Below are 18740 nucleotides of genomic sequence, written 5' to 3'. Positions count from 1 at the left end.
CGGAGCCAGGATTTGAACCCTTGTGATGGTTCAGGAATGAGGAGACAGCCAGGCACACACCCTCTGGCATCAAGTCATCCCTTTTCTAGTTTTAAGAAGGAAGGCCCACTGGAGAAGGAACGCAGGCTGATGAACTTCGAAGGGAAAAGACCTGCTTCTGCAAGGCTCTGGGATACAATTGCACAATTGTGGGCTACCAGGGGACAAGGGGGTGGGCTGTGCTAAGTGTGGGCAGAGACGAAATAGGGAAAGAAATGTCATCATCAGGAGGGAGACCTGGGACCGACACAGTTTGAACCTTGCCTAGTCCCTTCTGCTCCAGAGCCCTGGGTTTCCCATCTAGTTGTGGAGGCTCAACTAGATGTCCCCTTGGGCCTTTCCAACCCCAACATTATGGAAGGACAGGTGGGGTGAGCCAGGGCAGAGAGCTAGAGAGCCCACCCTCCTTTTCCCGGTTCCCCCAGTTTCCTACTCCCAGAGCTCCTGTGCGTGAACACACAGCCTTTGCCCTCTTGGGCCAATAGAAATTATACTAACAACCAACATTGTGTATTACTGCGAAACACAACAGTAAAATGGCAAAGTTAAAATTAAGAGATGCTTCATTAAATACCTACAAGATATAACATCGTATCATCTTTATTTTTTTAAAGATTTTATTTATGTATTTATTAGAGAGAGAGAGAGTGGAGAGACAATCAGACTCCGCATTGAGAGTAAAGCCCAACCTGGGACTTGATCTCACGACCTCGAGATCATGACCTGAGCCGAAATCAAGAGTCAGTTGCTCAACTGACGGAGCCACCCAGGCTGCCCCTCATCTTTATGTTTGATGTGATATTTATAAAAGTTTCACTACATTTGAGAACTCTTTGTAGGTTAGATTTTTCTCAGGTCACAAGGACTCTGAGAATGCCAGGTGGTTGATGGGAAATCAGAAATGAAAGATAGTGATATATTTTATCTTATTTAGCAAACACGGATGCAGGACCTACCACGGGCTGGGCACTGTTTTCTTTTTCTTTTTTTTTTTTAGATTTTATTTATTTATTTATTTGAGAGAGAGAGAATGAGAGACAGAGAGCATGAGAGGGAGGAGGGTCAGAGGGAGAAGCAGACTCCCTGCCGAGCAGGGAGCCCGATGCGGGACTCGATCCCGGGACTCCAGGATCATGACCTGAGCCGAAGGCAGTCGCCCAACCAACTGAGCCACCCAGGCGCCCTGGGCACTGTTTTCTGACTTTGCAAATGCTGACATTGAATTCTGTGATTCGGAGACATCATCATCCCTCTTCCGCAGGTGAGCCCACTGGGGCACAGAGAGGTTAGGTGACTCGTCCATAGTCCAAAGGCAGAATCAGGCAACCAAGTAAATTCAAGAGCAAAATTATAAAAATCCTTTCAGACTTTTTTTTCTTGGAAAAAAAATACGTTTGATAAAGGTACATTCATGTTTGAGATGATGTGGGCAGAGCCTCCAAAAGCAAGAGTGCCTCAGGCCACCAAAGGCCTGGAAATGGCTCTGTCCCTTGAGGCCCAGCATGGGGCCTGCACATGGAAGGTGATGCTCAGGGGCTCCTGGGGGGCTGAGTCCATTAAGCGTCTGCCTTCGGCTCAGGTCGTGATCCTGGGGTCCCGGGATCGAGCCCTGCATGGGGCTCCCAGCTCAGGGGCGAGTCTACTTCTCCTTCTCCCTCTGCTCCTCCCCGTACTTGTGCTCTCTCTCTCAAATAAATAAAATCTTTAAAAAAAAAAAAAAAAAAAGGCAATGCTCAGTGGATGAAAGAGCTGTCTGCTGCGGGGGTGGGGAGCAGTGGAGAATGGACACAGCACCTTGTAAACACCCGGCATTGGGCTGAACTCATTGTATCCAGCCCGTTTTGTCCACACTTTAACTGGAGGCTTGTACTGACAGCATCCCCGTTTTATAGGACAGTAAACTGAGGCTCGGAGACGCCAAGTGGTTTAGTCACACGGCCCGGGTGCAGCATAGCTTGGGATTTGAGCCCATGAGCCTGGAGAAGAATGCAGTGATTGTATTTGTGTTTTGTGGTCTCACTTAGGTCATATGGATGTATTTATTAATCCCTACTTGACGGAGGCTCATTGCTGGATGTGTAGAACCCAGCAGCTGTTCTCACCCACTTCTGTCCTTTCCTGACGGAGGTGTTGGGAGCACTGGTGGACCTCAAGCTTTGGGGTCCTAGACGCTGCTTATGGGGTTTCATAAGTGAAACCAGGGTGGGTGTGTTAGTTCATTGTGCCCACTGTAGCGAAAGACCATAGGCTGGGTGGCTTACAGCAGAAATTTATTCCCTACGGTTCTAGAAGCCAGAAATAAGAAATCGAGGTGTTGGCAGGGCTGGGATCCCCCCAGAGGCTCTAAAGGGGGCCCTTCCTGCCTCTCCTGCTCCCGGCGTCTGAAGCTCCTCTTTGGCTTGTGGCCACATCCCAGTCTCTGCCTCTGTTGTCACATGGCCTCTCCCCTCTCTGTCTCCGTGGCTCACATGCCCCACTCCCTCTCTCCTAAAAGGACACTTGACAGTGGCCTTGGGTCCACCTTAAACCCAGGATGCTCTCATCTCAAAAGCCTTAACTTGGTTATATCTGCAAAGATGTTTTCCAAATAAGGTCACTTACCTTCACAGGTTCCAGGTAGACCTGTCTCGGAGGGGGTGGGGGGAATGAGGTCCCACTACCTTTGCAGGCACAGTACGCATTCCATCTTCTAACCGTGGGTCTGGATTTTTCCTCTGGGACCCACTTGGTCCCCATTTCAGGCCACCTGGGGTGAGCACTCTGAGCCAGCGCTGGCCTGTCAGAGCAAAGCCGCTCTCCGGCAGGGGGACTGGTCCAGGGCTGGTCCAGCTGGAGCAGTCTGGGACTTTGGTTGTCTTTGCAGGGGGGAGGGGGGGTGTTATGAGGGCAGGGGCTGGCAGCCACTCTGATGGCAAGAGGGGAGACCACACAGAGGAGAGCGGGCTGAGATTTGGAATGTGATGCCCAGGCTTTCAGGTCCAGGGACCAACACACTGCTCTTCCTGCTGAAGCCAACTCAGAGGGAGTTTTGTCCCTTGATCATCTATGGGACGTGACCAGAACAGAAGTACACTATGAATGAGCCCTTACTTAACCCAGGGATGAATTTTGGTGTCACTCTGGCCGTCAGGGTCCTCTTTGCCAGAGATGGGAATGAGGTGCCGGCTGTCGGCCGTGAGCATGTGGTAGGGCTCATTGCATGGATGGGGGACCGAGGCCCAGAGAGGTGGGACCTCCCTGAGGTCACACATGCCGTGCCTGATGTCCAGAGTGCCCCCTGACCCTCAGACCCTGACCCAGCTCGCCCTGCGGGGGGCTGGCTGTGGCCCCATCCGCCCTGCTCCATGTCATGGCCCTGCTGAGTCTGCTGCCTCAGTTTACTAATGTTTTCTTCCTTCTGGGCAAGGCTGTTCTGCTCACAAAGTGTGCTCATTCGTGCCTCACGGTGGGATGGAGCCCAGCTCTTCATCCTGGGGTCTGGAGAGAGCATTCGGGAGGGCTGTGAACTCGGGTGGGCAAAACATCACATCTTTATTTTCGCTAACTTCTGGCTCAAATCGAGCACTCCCTTCATTATGACTGCAGACCACAAAAATGTCACAGACCATGGTGGTATCTGCAGCTTTGTCAGCGACAGGCACACGGAGCCTGGTGGGTGGGTGGGTCCCTGCCCTCCCAGAGCTGTCCCGAGAGCCCAGCGAGCCCCAAGGCCTCCAAGAAGGGACGTGATCTCAGATTTGAGTGTATAAGGATGACTGTAGAGAATTGGAGTCAGCGAGGCTGCGGCATGGGGTCAGAGGAAGGGCTAGGGGTCCTGGGCTGGGGGTGTCGCCGCCAGTGGGAGGGAGAACAAGGCCAAAGGCAGTGAGGACGTCGCGGTGGGAGGGCCTCGGGGGCCCGTATGATGTGCAGCCTGAACCCCCCTGCCCCTCACCTCACCCTAAGCCTTTCTCCTCCCCAGCTTTTGGAACACCCCCCTTGCCTTCCCAGACCAGCCCTTGCAGGCGTTCAGAGTCAGGTCCTCCAGGCTCCGTCCTGGGTGCTCCTCCTGACTCCCACGCACAGCCCCCATGGCATCCGGGCAACTGCCCATGTGTGCGTCACCTCGCCCTGGGCCCAGCTGACTACTCTGATGGCAAGAGGGGAGACCACACAGAGGAGAGCGGGGTTCACCCGACGCCCAAGACACCACCACCTGCCCCACCTCCTCCCGCGGGCTCTGCACGTCCGCCGCTCAAACCGGAACCCCGGGGGCTTTGCCGCCGTCCCTCTCCCTCGTTCTCGTCTCTAACCCATCGGGTGATTTCTCTTCTGAGCACGTTCAGGTCCCTCTGCTTCCCAGCAGCCCCACTGTCACCGCGCTGACCCACACTGTTGGCTCTTCTGCGTCAACTCTGCTACCACGTGTCTGTTTTCTGTGGCCGTGTGACAAGCCACCACACACTTGGTGGCTCGACATCTCACGGTGGCCGTAGGCCAGAAGTGCAGGTCCAGCACAAATGGGTTCATGCTCAGTCTGGCGGGCTGAAACCCTGTGCTGGCAGGAGCCGAGGTCTCATCTGAGGGCAGGAGAGGGCAGAAGTCCTTTCCCTGCAGCCATACAACTCATGGAAGCTGTGTCTTCAAGGCCACAGGAGTGCATCTCTCGGACTCTCCCGGTCTCTAAGACTCCCTCTTTGAAAAGCTCACCTGATTAGGTCAGGCCCACCCTGGATAATCTCCCTTTGGATTAACTCAACTGATTAGGGACCTGATTTACACCTGCCAAATTCCCTTTTGCCATCTAACTTAACGGGGTATGGTAGTGATATCCCCTCATAGCTATAGGTCTCGCTCACACTCAAGGGCACCGGTGGTCATTTTAGAATTCACCTACAATAGACAGCCTCTCCATGGGGTCTCCTCAGCCCTAGACCCCTGGCCCCTCCAACCCAGCCTCTGCTGGACAACCAGGGTGATCTTTCCTATCTGTCTGTCTGCCTGTCTATTCATCTACCTATTACTGTACCTTTCCTACTTTGTTATTCTTTTTTTTTTCAGTTTAATATGAAATATTTCAAATAAATCCCCAACCAGAGTGAACAGTATCATAAACACTCCAGGTACCCATCACCTAGCTTTGAACAATTGTTAATATCTTACCTTATTTACTTCATTTATCTTTTCTCCTGAATATTTTGAAGTCAATTTCAGACGTGGTGAGTGTTCACTTCTAAATACTTCAATATGTGCATCCCAGTTTTTAAATGGATGTTTTTCTCCATCACCACAATACCATCACCCCCATAATAAAATGAACCCTTTCTAAACCCCAGTCGCATTCACATTTCTCTTCTGGTCCCTCAAGCATTCTTCACCAGCTGCTCTGAGCTAGGATCAAGGTGATCCTTCCAACGTCCAGTGTGAACTCGTCACTTCCCCACTTAGCACCTCCTGGTTTCCCTCGCTCAGCCTGAAGCTGGTGGCGCCTCACCTCGTGTCCCCTCACCCACCCCTGCCCCAATGCCGGCTGGCCTCCTTTCTGCTTCTCAGAGGACCATGTTCTCCCAGCTGCTGTACCTTCATGTCCGTGCTTTCTTCTGGGATTTTCTCTGTGTCTTCTCTTCCAGTTCAGCTGTCTTTCCCCCAAGGAGGGCCCAGAAATCAGGTCCCACTCCTGTCTCTGATCTCTTGGAACCCCGTGTTTGCCCTGCACCCACTCCTGTCCTTCAGAGCATGCAGCTCGGTCCGTGATGACCCACTCGTGGGCGTGATTTCTTGACTGCTCTCTCACTCCCCGACCAGCCTGGGACCCCTGAGCATGAACGTGTCTGTTTGCTCACCATCATATCCCCCCCACCTGGTCCACAGCCACCGAGTCAGTGAATGAGTGAGTGAACCAGGGTGCGGGCGAGGCCTGTGCCGACCCCACAGGAGCCTGGGAGCCCCTGCTTGCCAGAGGGAGTCAATGACAGAGGGACATGGCCCCCAAAAGGACAGGGCCAGCCGTGGGAGTACTGCTGCCCCAGTGGTCATTAGAGGGCACTAATAGCCCAGCATGGCCCCCAGGACACCTCACCCCTCTCCCCTCGCCCTCTCCTGACTCCTACTGCCTGCGGCTAGCCAGACCTCACCTCCCTTCTCTCTGGTGCTGCTCTTAAAGGGAGGGGCTGCTTTGATGACGAGGCCAGAGGCCGGGCGAGTGGCTGGCAGGGTTTCAGCAGACAGCGTTGGATCATTAGATGTCCAGATGCAAAACAAAAACAAAACAAAACCCCAAAAAACAAAAAAACCAGTGTTCACTCTGACCTCACAGTACATACAAAAACTAATTTTTTCATCTATGAAATGGATCCGTAGACCTAAAAGGAATCATTAAAATAGGAAACTTCTACAAGAACACATAAGAGAAAAATCTCGGTGGCCCGGGGAAGCTGTATACGGAAATACAAGCTATAAAAGGCATGATTGATACATTGGACTTGATCCAAATTTAACATTTTGCTCTTTGCGAAGCGTATATCCAACAAAGGACCTACATCTGAAACCATGTTTCCCAGGCTTTTTTCATATCCCAAGGAGCCCTTTTCTCGACATTTCTCTCCTAATCGCCCCCAGGAATGTTCAATCCCACAGGTGTCTGTTTCTGTCCGGTATGTACATCCACGCCCTCCACATAAAATGAGGATGCATTTTCCCCTCCTCCAGGAACAATTTACACCCCCGTGGGGGCATATATGGGAAATGTGTAATCAAGAACGCAAGAAGAACCCTTATAACCAGACACTAAGTAGACAAACAACCCAACATCTTTTCTTTTTTCAAGATTTCATTTTTAGGTAATCTCTACACCCAACACGAGGCTTGAACTCACAACCCTGAGATCAAGAGTTGCATGCTCCACTGACTGAGCTGGCCAGGTGTTCCCCCAAACCCACTTTCTTTCTTAAATAAACCTTTCAAGGGGCGCCCGGGTGGCTCAGTCGGTGAATCGTCTGCCTTCGGCTCAGGTCATAATCCCAGGGTCCTGGGATCGAGCCCCGCATCGGGCTCCCTGCTCAGCGGGAAGTCTTCTTCTCCCTCTCCCTCTGCTGTGCTCTCACTCTCTGGGTCAAATAAATAAAATCTTAAAAAAAAAAAAAAGAAGTTAAGCATACGCCTCCCACGTGACCCAGCCATTCCCCTCCTAGGATCTCCCCAAGAGAAATGACAGCACACAGTCATCCAGAGACTTGTACTGGAATATTCACAGTAGCTTCACTGGTAATAGCTAAGAGGGAAAAAGTGGAAACACACCCCAGTGTCCCCTACAAGTGAACAGATGAACAAGTTGTACATCCTTACAATGGATTACCACTCAGCAATAAAAAGGAATGAACTATTAATACATGTAACCGCGTGGATGAAGCTCAAAATAATTATACCGAGTGAAAGAAGCGAGGCAAAAAAAAGAGAACATATCATATAATTCCATTTATATGAAATTCTAAAAAATGCAACCAAATCTCTTACATAAGAGGCACCAGGAAACTTTTGGGGGTGATGGAAATCATTACCCTGATTACAGTGATGGATTCAAGGATCTATAGACATACATATCAAACTTCATATATATGTCAAAACTCACCAAATCGTACATATTAAACAAGTATGGTTCATTATACGTCAGTTATACCTCGAAAATCTGTAAATTAGTTGCCCATCCTAAAAATGGGGGGATTTTAATTTTTTAAAAAATCTGTATTGAAAAATGTGACAGGCTGGGGTACCTGGGTGACTCAGTCAGTTGAGCGTCCAGCTCTTGGTTCCGGCTTAGGTCATGGTCTCAGGGTCGTGAGATTAAGCCCCATGTCCGGCTCCATGCTCAATGTGGAGTCTGCTTGAGATTCTCTCTCCCTCTCCCTCTGTCCCTCCCCTTGCTTACACATGCACTCTCTAAATCAATCAACCAATCAATAAAATCTTTTTACAAATTAAAAAAAAGAAAGAAAAATGTGACTGGCTGCATGCAGCTTTCCATGTGGGCAAGAGGCAGATGGCAGAGTGAGGGCCCCAGGCTCCTCTGGCCCCGGCACTGGCTCTCCGGTTTGCCTGGGCCCAACTTCCCTGGTTTCTCTGCACTCAGGCATCAGCTTCTCGGCCCCCCAGGCCGCTGAGTCTGTGGCCCGGGGATAAGGGAGCTGGGGCTGGGTTCTGAGCAGGGGCGACACAGATTTGCACCGGCAGACCCTTGTCAGGTGGCCCAACAAAGCCCCTCTCAGTCTGGCTGCATCCAGGAGTTTCCAGGGGGTGGTTAAGAGGAACATGAAGCAGCAGGCTTTGGGCTGAACCTGAGAAGAGTAAGAGCTCAGTCAATTTACGACAGACACCAGACCGTCGGAGGTAGGATCACTGTCCCTTTCTACAGAGGGTCATGGGGGACCATCTGACTGGGTGAGGGGTGAGGAGGGCCACAGAAATTGTGCTAGGACTCCTTTGTAACATTATTTCTGTACTGGGTTGTTGAGTCTGTGCCTGGCCTGGAGCTCTCTGCCCACAGGCCCCTTCCCCCCCTCTTGCTGAGGGACGCAGGGGACCGGGCTTTATCACACCTGTAGCTCAGTACCTCAATCAGTGCAGCTGATTGTAAATATTTGCAGAATTGACGCGCATGGCATTAGCCACGTCCCTCCCTCTCTCCGCTGCCTCAGTGCCCCGCCTCTGAAGGGGAGCTGGGCTTGCTTCTCTTCTCAGCCTGTCGCTCTCTGGAGCTGCTAATTACCAACATCAGTTAGGAAACACGAGATTTGAAGGTTCCAGAAACCAGGTCCATCCTGCGACTCAGAATTTGCCCAGAGTTCTGTGCTCTTGTGGTTCCACCAAATCTGGGGGTCTCCCGAAATCTCGGACTGTTAGAGGAACCTTTCACCTTTGATTCCTCTCTGTTCTTGGGCACTGAACGAATCAAATAAGCAGACGATTTCCCTTTGTGCTCTGGTTTCCAGGAAGCTCAAAGGCACTTCTCCTGGACTTTAGGAATGGTGGAGGATTTGCTTCTGATGAGCACTGAGGAATGAGGTGGGATGCTGGGACACACATGTCCACACACGGTCCTTCCCCCTGCACGTGGAGGGGGGCCCCTGGGCAGGGGGACCTGTGGGAGTTGATGGGGCAGCCGAGGGGAGAGAAGAGGCCCAAGGCAGGGGGACAGAGGGAAGGGGACACACACCCCGGGGGGGCCACCGCATGGCTTCCTTCTCTGGGCTCCCTGCTTTCACTCTCAGGCCAGCCTATCCTCCAGCCCGCAGCCAGAGAAGGCCTTCTGATGGCCAGGCTAGACCCCGCCGAGCGGCAGCTCCCTCTCGGAAGACCAAAGCCCGGGCCTGCAACCACCTGCAAGCCTCCCCGACCCAACCGCGAGCGGGGGGCCGCCGCCAGGGGGCGCCCGACACCAGAGCGCTGCCCACTGGGCCGCGGAGTGGGGAGGAGCGTGGCTTTCCCCAAGGGAAGTCCTGCTCTGGGGGCTCCCGCCCACCGCCTGCGTCCCTGCCGCACCAAAACCACACTCTGTGCCCCTCATTGCCTCTCTTCCCCCTTAAAGACCCAGTTGAGGTACCACCGCCTCCAGGAAGCCTTCCTGGGCCTCAGGCTGGGCCCGGCTTTTCCCCCAGGCTCGCACAGACCCTTGGGACCCTGTCCACGCTGTCAGTCACTGCTCCTGTCTCCCAGGAGAGGGGATGGTGAACCCTCGGGCAGGGCTGGGCCTGGGTTGCCCATCACCCCAGAATGGCCCCTCTGGCAGTAGGGTTCAGGTGAGTAAATCTGGGACTGGGAGCCCCACGCAGCTTTGCTGGGTCATCAGTGGTGGAAGTCCTGGCCCCCCACCCCTCCCTTGCTTAGGCCTTGCTTAGTGGCTGCAGATGCTCAGGAATGGGCTCCCTGGCTCCCACCCCCATCCCATCTCATGTCTGTAACCCCAGAGGATGTGCCCTTCTAGCCTGCAGGCTGACCCCTGCCTCAGTTTCCCCACCTCTAAAGGGGAGGTGGCATTCCAGCTCCCGACCCCTGGCCTTTGCATTAGCTGGTCCCTCCGCCAGGACGCCCTCCTTGCTACCATGCGTCTCTGCCTGCCGTCTCCTTCTTGAGAGGAGCATTCGACTGGGGTGGGGGATCGTTTGTGACACTCCTCTTTAATTTGTGAGCAATAATAAAGGACTCAGATGCTTGGAAATTACCTCCTCAGAATTAATAAATTAGAGAGTTATCTGTGTAAAGATCTGCGTCACTCTGTGATTTGACCGTACAGGATTGGCCAGCCTGGCAGACGCAGTATGTCTGTCGGGCAAGACGGCTTTGGAAAGCTGGGTCTGAATGCTCTACAACACTCAGACCCCCACTCCCCAGGGTCCCTGCTGGCCTCTGGTCACAGGCACCATGTAGGTGATGCATGACACAAACTGGAGGGATACTGCCTGGGTTCAAGCCCCAGCTCCAACTCCGGCTAGCTGTGTGACCTCAGGTAAGTTACTGAACTTCTCTGTGCTTCAATTTCTTCATTTGTAAAATGGGATGGTGTTATCAGAGCTAGCCCCCACCCCGACCTCCATTCTCAGGAAGATTAATGAGACAGTGCCTGCCTAACACTCGGGAGAAGGCCCAGCACAGAGGAGATGCTCAGAAGGGTTAGTTAGGAGCACTGCTGTGAATTAAGTAGAGGGTCTGCCATCACCTGCTCAGGGGGGTGGGAGAGGAAGGAGAGGCTGGCCCCACCCCAGGGCTTGGCAGGCTTGCGCAGTCTCTCCTTGGCTCCTAGAACCCCTCTCCTCATGCCCCTCTCTCGTAACCCCAACCACACATGGGAACACACCTGTCCCCTTAGCTGACAGCTCCTGGAGGAGGGCAGGGGTTGGCAGAGTAATGATCCCCGGGGGGACAGGGGGGTTGTTCCTGTCTTTTCCTGGGCGAGGACTCTTCATCATGTGTCCCTGATTTAAGGAAGCGGGAGTTTCCTGTGTGGGCTGAGAGAAGGAAGGAATGAATGGACAATGAATGAATGAGTGAATGAGTCTGGGCAGTGGGGGCAGTGGCTACGCACAGGGGCGTTGGCTTCCAGAAGCCTTGGATGCAAGTCCCGGCTCACCCACCTACCAGCTGCGTGGCCCCAGCTCTGAGCTGCGGCGTCCTCCCCTGAGCCACCCAGCCCTGTGCCCAGCATCTCGGAGGGACGGCATGCTTGTCTGCTGAAAGAGTGTGCCCCTAAATCCCAAATCCCTAGCCCCCCCAGTGTGGCTGTATTGGGGGATGGGTCCTAGAAGGAGGTAATTCAGTTAGAGGAGGGCATAAGGGCGGGCCAGGATCCCATAGGATTCGTGTCCTTGTAAGAAGAGATTCCAGAGAGCGGGCTCTCTCCGTGTGGGCATGAAGGAAAGGCTGATCAAGTTCAAGGACACGGAGAGAAAGCCGGCATCTGCATGCCAGGAAGAGAGCCCCCACCAGGAGTGGAGTCAGCCCAGTCCTCCGTGGTGGACAGCATGTCTGGTCTCCAGAACCGTGAGACAATGAACGTCTGTTGTTTTAGCCGCCCGAGTCTGTGGTACTCTGTGGTGGCAGCCCGAGCTGGCTGGGGCACCCAGAGCACGAGGGCTGGGGATGGACTCTGGTTGAGCACCAGGCCCCGGGCTTCCCCGCTCCATTCTGTCTGCTGGGGAGAGCACCAGCGTTCTCCCTCTCCCCTCCCCCCGGCCTGCCTGCCTGGGACCAGCAGAAGGGGCCTGAGCTACCATTTCCACCCCTCCCGGATTAGAAGCCAGGCTCCTGTCCCCTCAGCGTTCCCCAGGGAAGAGTCCCCACCTATGAAGACCGGATGGTGGGACCCACTTCCCCAGAGGATCTGGGGGTCAGCCACTCTCTCCATGCCTCTCCAAACACCTGTGGGCCAGGCTCCTGGGACACCAAGACTGCCATTGCGGAGGTTACCTTTGAGACAGGGCCACAGACAAGAAACAAATATGCCTCGAATAACCCTCAGCAGGTCAGTCCTGGAAAGCGCAGCAGAGCGTGGCACACAGGGGGCCCGCAGTGATGCCCTCTGGGGTCCTCCATCCAGGCACCTGCAGCTCTGAGAGGCAGTGTTTCCAGGCCTCTGAGCTCAGCTGCACTTGCCCCCGCGCTGCTTCAGTCTCGGCAGACGGGCCACGACACCCTGTCCCACGGGCGGGCTTGGTCCCTTGCCCCCGGGGAGTAAGCAGGCCACAGAGAGACCTGAGCTCGGGAGCCACATGCGGTGCTCCTGGCCCTGCTCTGCCACCCCAACACTGTGGTCCGTGGTGCCCTGAACGGTGGCCTCCCAAAAGGTATGGCCACCTCTGACCCCAGAACCTGGGCATAGTACCTTCCAGGCCATAGGTGAGTAATTAAGGGTATTTCAAGAAGGACTTTATACTGGGTTATCGGTGTGAGCCCTAAACGCAACCACATGTCTCCTTACAGGAGAGAAGCAGAGGGAGGTCAGAGACAGGGAAGGAGGCCATGCGACCCACAGAGCTGCGACTGGAGCCATGTGGCCACCAGCCAAGCAGGGCCCGCAGCCATCCGAACCTGAAAGCCGTGAGGAACAGATTCGTCCTGGAGCCTCCAGAGGGAGCACGGCCCTGCCCACACCATGACCTCGGACGTCAGCCCCAGAACCACGAGACAATAAATGTTGGTTGTTTTAAGCCACTCCTTTTGAGGTGATTTTTTTTTTTTATAGCAGCCCCAGGAAATCGAACACACCCCCCTTTAAAATGGGCATAATAAGAACCGCCACGAAGGATATGGTCAGGACCAGATAGGAGGTAGAAAATTCTTTGGACAGCACCTGGCTAGCACATAGCAAGCGCTGAATGCGTGAGACCCTGACTCTTTCCTGGCCGCCCACTCAGCCCGCTGGGGTTAGCGGGTAACAGGCCAACTGAGGCCCGGCTACAGGGTCTGAGCGGGCGAGCAGGGAGGATCTTACCCTAGGAGGCATCTCCTGCTCGCACTCACATCAGCTCTGGCCCTGCGCTAAGAGCTCTGTACTTTCTTCATTTAAGGCACCGTCTCAGGCTCTGGGGACATAGGGAGCCCCATACAAATGGTTTTCGTGGCAGGCAGGGGTGGGGTTAGCGGGGGGGCGGTGCGGGGGGAGACAGGCAGAGGAACAATGCAGTTTTCTGAAGGCGGCAAAGCAGCAGCCTGAGATGCTGAGAACCTATGGGATGAAGATCAGGAACCGGTCCTCTGTGGGAAGGAGGGACATTTCAACTCAGGTTGTCAAAGCCTAGAAGGAGTGGGCCACGGAAAGAGGGAGGGGACAGGCGGGAGCAGGTGAGCTGTCATGGGCAGAGAGGACAGCAACAGCCTGATGCAGAGGAGAGCGGCGCCGAAGCCAGGGTGGTGCGGGAGGGGCACCCGGGAGCCACCTCCCTGGGGGCAGGGCCCATGCACGCCGGGCTTGGAGGGTCAGGGGAGGATTCTGGACTTTTTCCTGAGATCAACAGGAAGCCATCGAAATATTCCAAACCAAACAATGCAATCACTGCATTTTGAAAACCTCTGCAGCGTGAGATACGGTTTCACACCTACTAGGGTGTCCATAACAAAAAAGACAGACATCAGGTAACAAGTATTGGTGAGATGTGGGGGGAGCGGACCCCTCGGGCACCGCTGGTGAGATTGCAAAATGGTGCAGCCGCTGTGGAGAACAGTCCGGCAGCTCCTCAAAGGGCTGCCTAGAGAGTGATCGCATGTCGTACCAATTTTACCCCAGGCGTCTTCCCGAGAGAAACGCGCACCTGTCCATACAAGAACGTGTGCACGAAAGTTCACAGCAGAATGATTCATAATGGCCCCAAGAACAACCCAAATGCCCATCAGTGGATAAATGGATAAGGACAATTCGGGCTGTAAATACAGTGGAATATGGCTGTGAAAAGGAACAGAGCAGGATACATGCTATGACCTGGGGCGCCCAGGTGGCTCAGTCAGTTAAGCGTCCAACTCTTGGTGTCGGTTCAGGTCATGATCTCAGGGTCGTGAGATCAAGGCCCACGTCGGGCTCTGTGCTCAGTGCAGAGTCTGCTAGAGATTCTCTCTCTCTCTGTTCCTCCCCCCCACTCCTGTGCTCTCTCTCTCTCTCAAATAAATAAATAAATCTTAAAAAAGAGAAAGACATGGATGAATCTTGAAAACACTGTGCTCGGTGGAAGAAGACAGCCACAAAAAGCCTCATAAGTGTGATGCCAATTATATGAAACTCCCAGAATAGGCCAATCCCTAGAGACGGGAACTAGCCTAGTGGTTGCCAGGGAGAGCGGGAACAGGGAGGGAGTGCCTGCGAATGGGTGTGGGACTTCTTTTTGGTGCGATGAAAATATCTGCTAGTGGTGAGGGGTGTACAACCATGCAAATAAGGACCACCGAACTGTGCACGTTATATTTCGTTTATTTATTTTTTAAAAAGATTTTATTTTTAAGTAATCGCTACACCCAACATGGGGCTCGAACTCACAACCCTGAGATCAAGAGTCAGATGCTCCACCGACTTAGCCAGCCTGGTGCCCCAAATGGTGCACTTTAAATGGGTGAGTTCTGTGGATTAGGACGGAGACATCTTTGGGATGCTCCTATCCAGCTTAACCTACTTTATCTTTTCTCCGATGGTACATTGTTGGGACTGGTTTTTCCTAGAGTTATAATCACAATTCTACTCTATTTCCACTTTTGTGATCCTGTTCCGTGCTTTCAGCTGAGGTTCACCTTGCTATTCCAAGCTCAGACCTTGACCATGCATTTGTGTGTGCGGTTGCCCTGTGCATTGTAGGATGTTTAGAAACATTTCTGGGCTTCACCCACTAGATGCCAACAGCATCCCTCCTCATCACTCCAGTGGTGACAACCAACAGCGTGTCTTCCCCAGGGGCATAATCCATGTGTCTTCCCCGGGGGCATAATCGACCCCTGTTGAAAACCTCTGCTCTGGAGCAAAGACACTGGATAGAACATCCTTAGAAGGTGTATTAGGGTCCTGTAAACAAACCTGGCCACAGCAGAGGGGTGGGGAGGAGAGAGAGAAATTTTAATAAATTGGTTCGTGTGATGGCAGAGGCTTGGTAAGCCCCAAATTTGCATCTCCATCAGGCTGGAGACCTGGAGAGACTGCCGTTCAAGTCTAAGGGCCAGCTGGAGACAGAACTCCCTCTTGCTCAGGGGAGGTCAGTCTTTTGTTCTATTTCAGCTTTCAACTAATTGGGTGAGCCCCACCCACAACTGCTATACTTGGAGTCCACTGATTTAAATGATAATCTCGTCCAAAAAACACTTTCACAGAAACATCTAGAATAATGTTTAACCAGGGGCGCCTGGGTGGCTCAGTTGGTTAAGCGACTGCCTTCAGCTTAGGTCATGATCCCAGGGTTCTGGGATCGAGCCCAGCATCGGGCTCTCGGCTCAGCCGGAAGCCTGCTTCTTCCTCTCCCACTCCCCCTGCTTGTGTTCCCTCTCACGCTGTCTCTCTCTCTCTCTCCCTGTCAATTAAATTAAAGAAAAAAAAAATCTTTAGAATAATGTTTAGCCAAATATCTGGCCACTGTGTGTGGTCCAGCCAACTTGATGCATAAAATTCACCATTACAAAGGGATGCAGGCTACCCATAAAAGGAATTGCTTAGAAAATCTTGCACTTGATTTGGTACTTTTTCCTTCTTCCTTCCTTCCTTCTTTCCTGCCTTCCTGCCTTCCTTTGGTTTTTATACTGGCAGAATTATTTTGGGACTACTTTACTGCAAACAAAAAAACAACTAAGTATATATGTTCAATGGGTTAGGTGTCAAGATTTTCAGGCAAGAACGTAAGAACAATTACAGAATCGAATAATATAAGAATGTTAGAACTACATTAGAAATGTTGACACCAACTCATGGTTTCAGATAACTACAGTAGCAAACCCTTAATGATGGTCATGTCCCCACAACCCCATGTGTGGGCCAGGAGCCACCCACCGCACCTGGAACGCTACAGTGAGCCACAGGGCAAGAAAGACTGTTAAGGATTATTGGGGTCATGTCACGAGGACACAAGAGCTTGCTTAAGGAACTCCCACTGGCCAAAGTTCTGACAATTTGAAGATCAAAATAAGAAAACTGACTGTGCTTGATTAAAGCAGACTGACTCTATGAAGAACCATGCCCATCACGATACGTAAGATAGAAAGTTACCACAATGTCCTAGGAAGGTGACCATACTAGAATGTGCTTATGCTGTCTTATCCCTCATTCCATTATGTATCAATAAAAATACATTTGTTGGGCGCCTGGGTGGCTCAGATGGTTAAGCGTCTGCCTTCGGCTCAGGTCATGATCTCAGGGTCCTGGGATCGAGTCCCGCATCGGGCTCCCTGCTCCTTGGGAGCCTGCTTCTCCCTCTGCCTCTCTCTCTCTCTCTCTCATGAATAAATAAATAAAAAAATCTTAAAAAAAAATACATTTGTTTGGGGGCGCCTGGGTGGCTCAGTCGTTGAGCATCTGCCTTCGGCTCAGATCATGATCCCAGGGTCCTGGGATCGAGCCCCGCATCGGGCTCCCTGCTCAGCGGGAAGCCTGCTTCTCCCTCTCCTGCTCCCCTGCTTGTGTTCCCTCTCTCGCTGTGTCTCTTTCTGTCAAATAAATAAAGTCTTAAAAAAAAAACAGTAAAAAAAAAAAAATACTTTTGTTTGAAGACGTTTTCCTGCTCAAGGCAAGGGTCCTAGAATAATCCAGTATTCTGTAACTTCAATAGCTGTAAATTAGGATTTGTTTCATAATAATCTCAAGGGATGGGCAAATGGACGTGACACAGACCAAATAAGATTGATTAGGAGTCCATAATTGTCAACTCTGGGGGATGGGTACTAGAGATTCATTGTGCCATTGCTCAATTCTCCACGATGAAAAAAATTTTTAAATCAGGAGGACGGATGAAACAAAATTAGCAAAGTGCTTGTCATTGGTGAGGCTGAGTACTAAATACCTAACCTATTAGCTCTACTTCTTTTTTTTTATTTATTTAATTTAATTTTATTATGTTATGTTAATCACCATACATTACATCATTAGTTTTTGATGTCGTGTTCCATGACTCATTGTTTATTCGCTCTACTTCTGTGTGTGTTTTAAATTTTCCATAACAAAAATCATTTTTTCTAAGCATCCACATTTGCTAGAGTCAAACGTTAGAATCTAAGGTTTGCCAGCTCAACTCAAAAGCTGAGGAGGAGACCCTTAGCTTGTCACTTCCCGTGGTGCCTCCAGCCATCTAGCCTGGAAGGGACAAAGACCAGGCTCCTTCCATGTGCCCCTCCTGAGCCCTTTTCATCTTTCCACCCTCCCCTGGGCCCTCTGACCCCCGTGGGCTGCACCAACTAGCTCCCTGCCCCCAGGCTTCCCTTGGGTTCGGCCAGTAGGGGTCCTGGCTGGAGACTGGAAGGCAGGAGGAGAGTGAGCTCAGAGCTCAGAGCTCCCTCCTTTACTAGGTGTGTTTGACTCTTTTGGAGGCCACGGGCAGGAGCTGGGCCTCCTGCCTTCCAGCAGACTCTCTTCTTGCCCCTTGAGGCCTGGGGGGCCACAGGTGGCAGGAGGGGCCACCCCATCCCCTGCCAGTGTGCAGTCTTAAATTTCTCATGCTTATGTGCAATCCTCTCCTGCACGGACTCAGGAGCCTCTGCCTGGCCAGACCTCACCCCCTAGAGCCCAGCTGAGGTGCCACTCCCTCGGGGCACCTCTCCTGCCAGCCTGTAAGGAGTTCCAGCCCCAATTCTAGCCTCTCCCTAGCCTGTTGTGGGTTTTTTTTTTTTTTTAATGTGTTTTGTGTGATTATTTGATGAATGTCTCCTTTTCCTAGTATAAAGCATCCTGAGCGCAGGGTCTGTTTCCTCCCACAATTGTCGAGATACTGCATTCCCAGCCCACGGTTGCAGGCCCTTGATAAGCACTTGCTGAATGCATAATCATCTGAAGGAAGGACTTAGTGAGGCGCTTTATCCCGCAAGCAGCCATTGTCCCAGGTTCTCCTGTGTCCCACCTCTTATGCCTGTCCCCGTTCTAACCAATAAATGGAATCCTGGTGTGATGCCCCACGGCCATCCCGGCCTCCAGAATAGCGCTACCAGAAGCTTCTGCAGGGATGGAAATGTTCTAGACCTGCCAGGTCCTGTATGGCAGCCGCCAGCCACGTCCTTGGTTACCGGACACTCGCAATGTGCCAAGTGCACTTGAGGAGCTGACTTTGCTATTTTATTTAATGTGGATGGACTATGAATCGCCACGTGCCCAGCAACTATAGTGTTGGGCACATGGCTCTGGAGAAAGGGGAGGCTCAATGACATGGATGGATTTGAGGAGCAGTTGCAGACCAGCCCCTCCCTGGAAGACCCCCCCATCCACCCCGATGTCCTAAATCCCAAGGTGGAGTTATTTGTCTGGAGGAAGACCTTGACAGCCCTTGGCCTTGACTCTGGTGTCTGGAGCCAGGGGGAGAGGTGGGGGCTGCTGGGAGCAACCTGGAGCTGGGGGTGGACCGTGAGCCCCCAAAGCCCGGGGCCTGGGGTGCTTTGCTTGCGTTTCATTTCGTTTAGGGTCAAAGTGACAAAAATCCGCTTCCCTATTTCCTACTTTCCTACGCTTCCCTATTTCCTCCCTATTTCCTAAGACCTTGCTAGACAAGCTTCTGCTTGTGCTCCTCTTGTGG

Source organism: Mirounga angustirostris, unplaced genomic scaffold (assembly GCF_029215605.1).
Source record: "Mirounga angustirostris isolate CCGP_5_RB_7025 unplaced genomic scaffold, mMirAng1.0.hap1 SCAF_5, whole genome shotgun sequence".
NCBI classification, from domain to species: Eukaryota; Metazoa; Chordata; class Mammalia; order Carnivora; family Phocidae; genus Mirounga; species Mirounga angustirostris.
The sequence above is the reverse complement of the archived record's forward strand: the minus strand, read 5'-3'. Positions refer to the sequence as shown.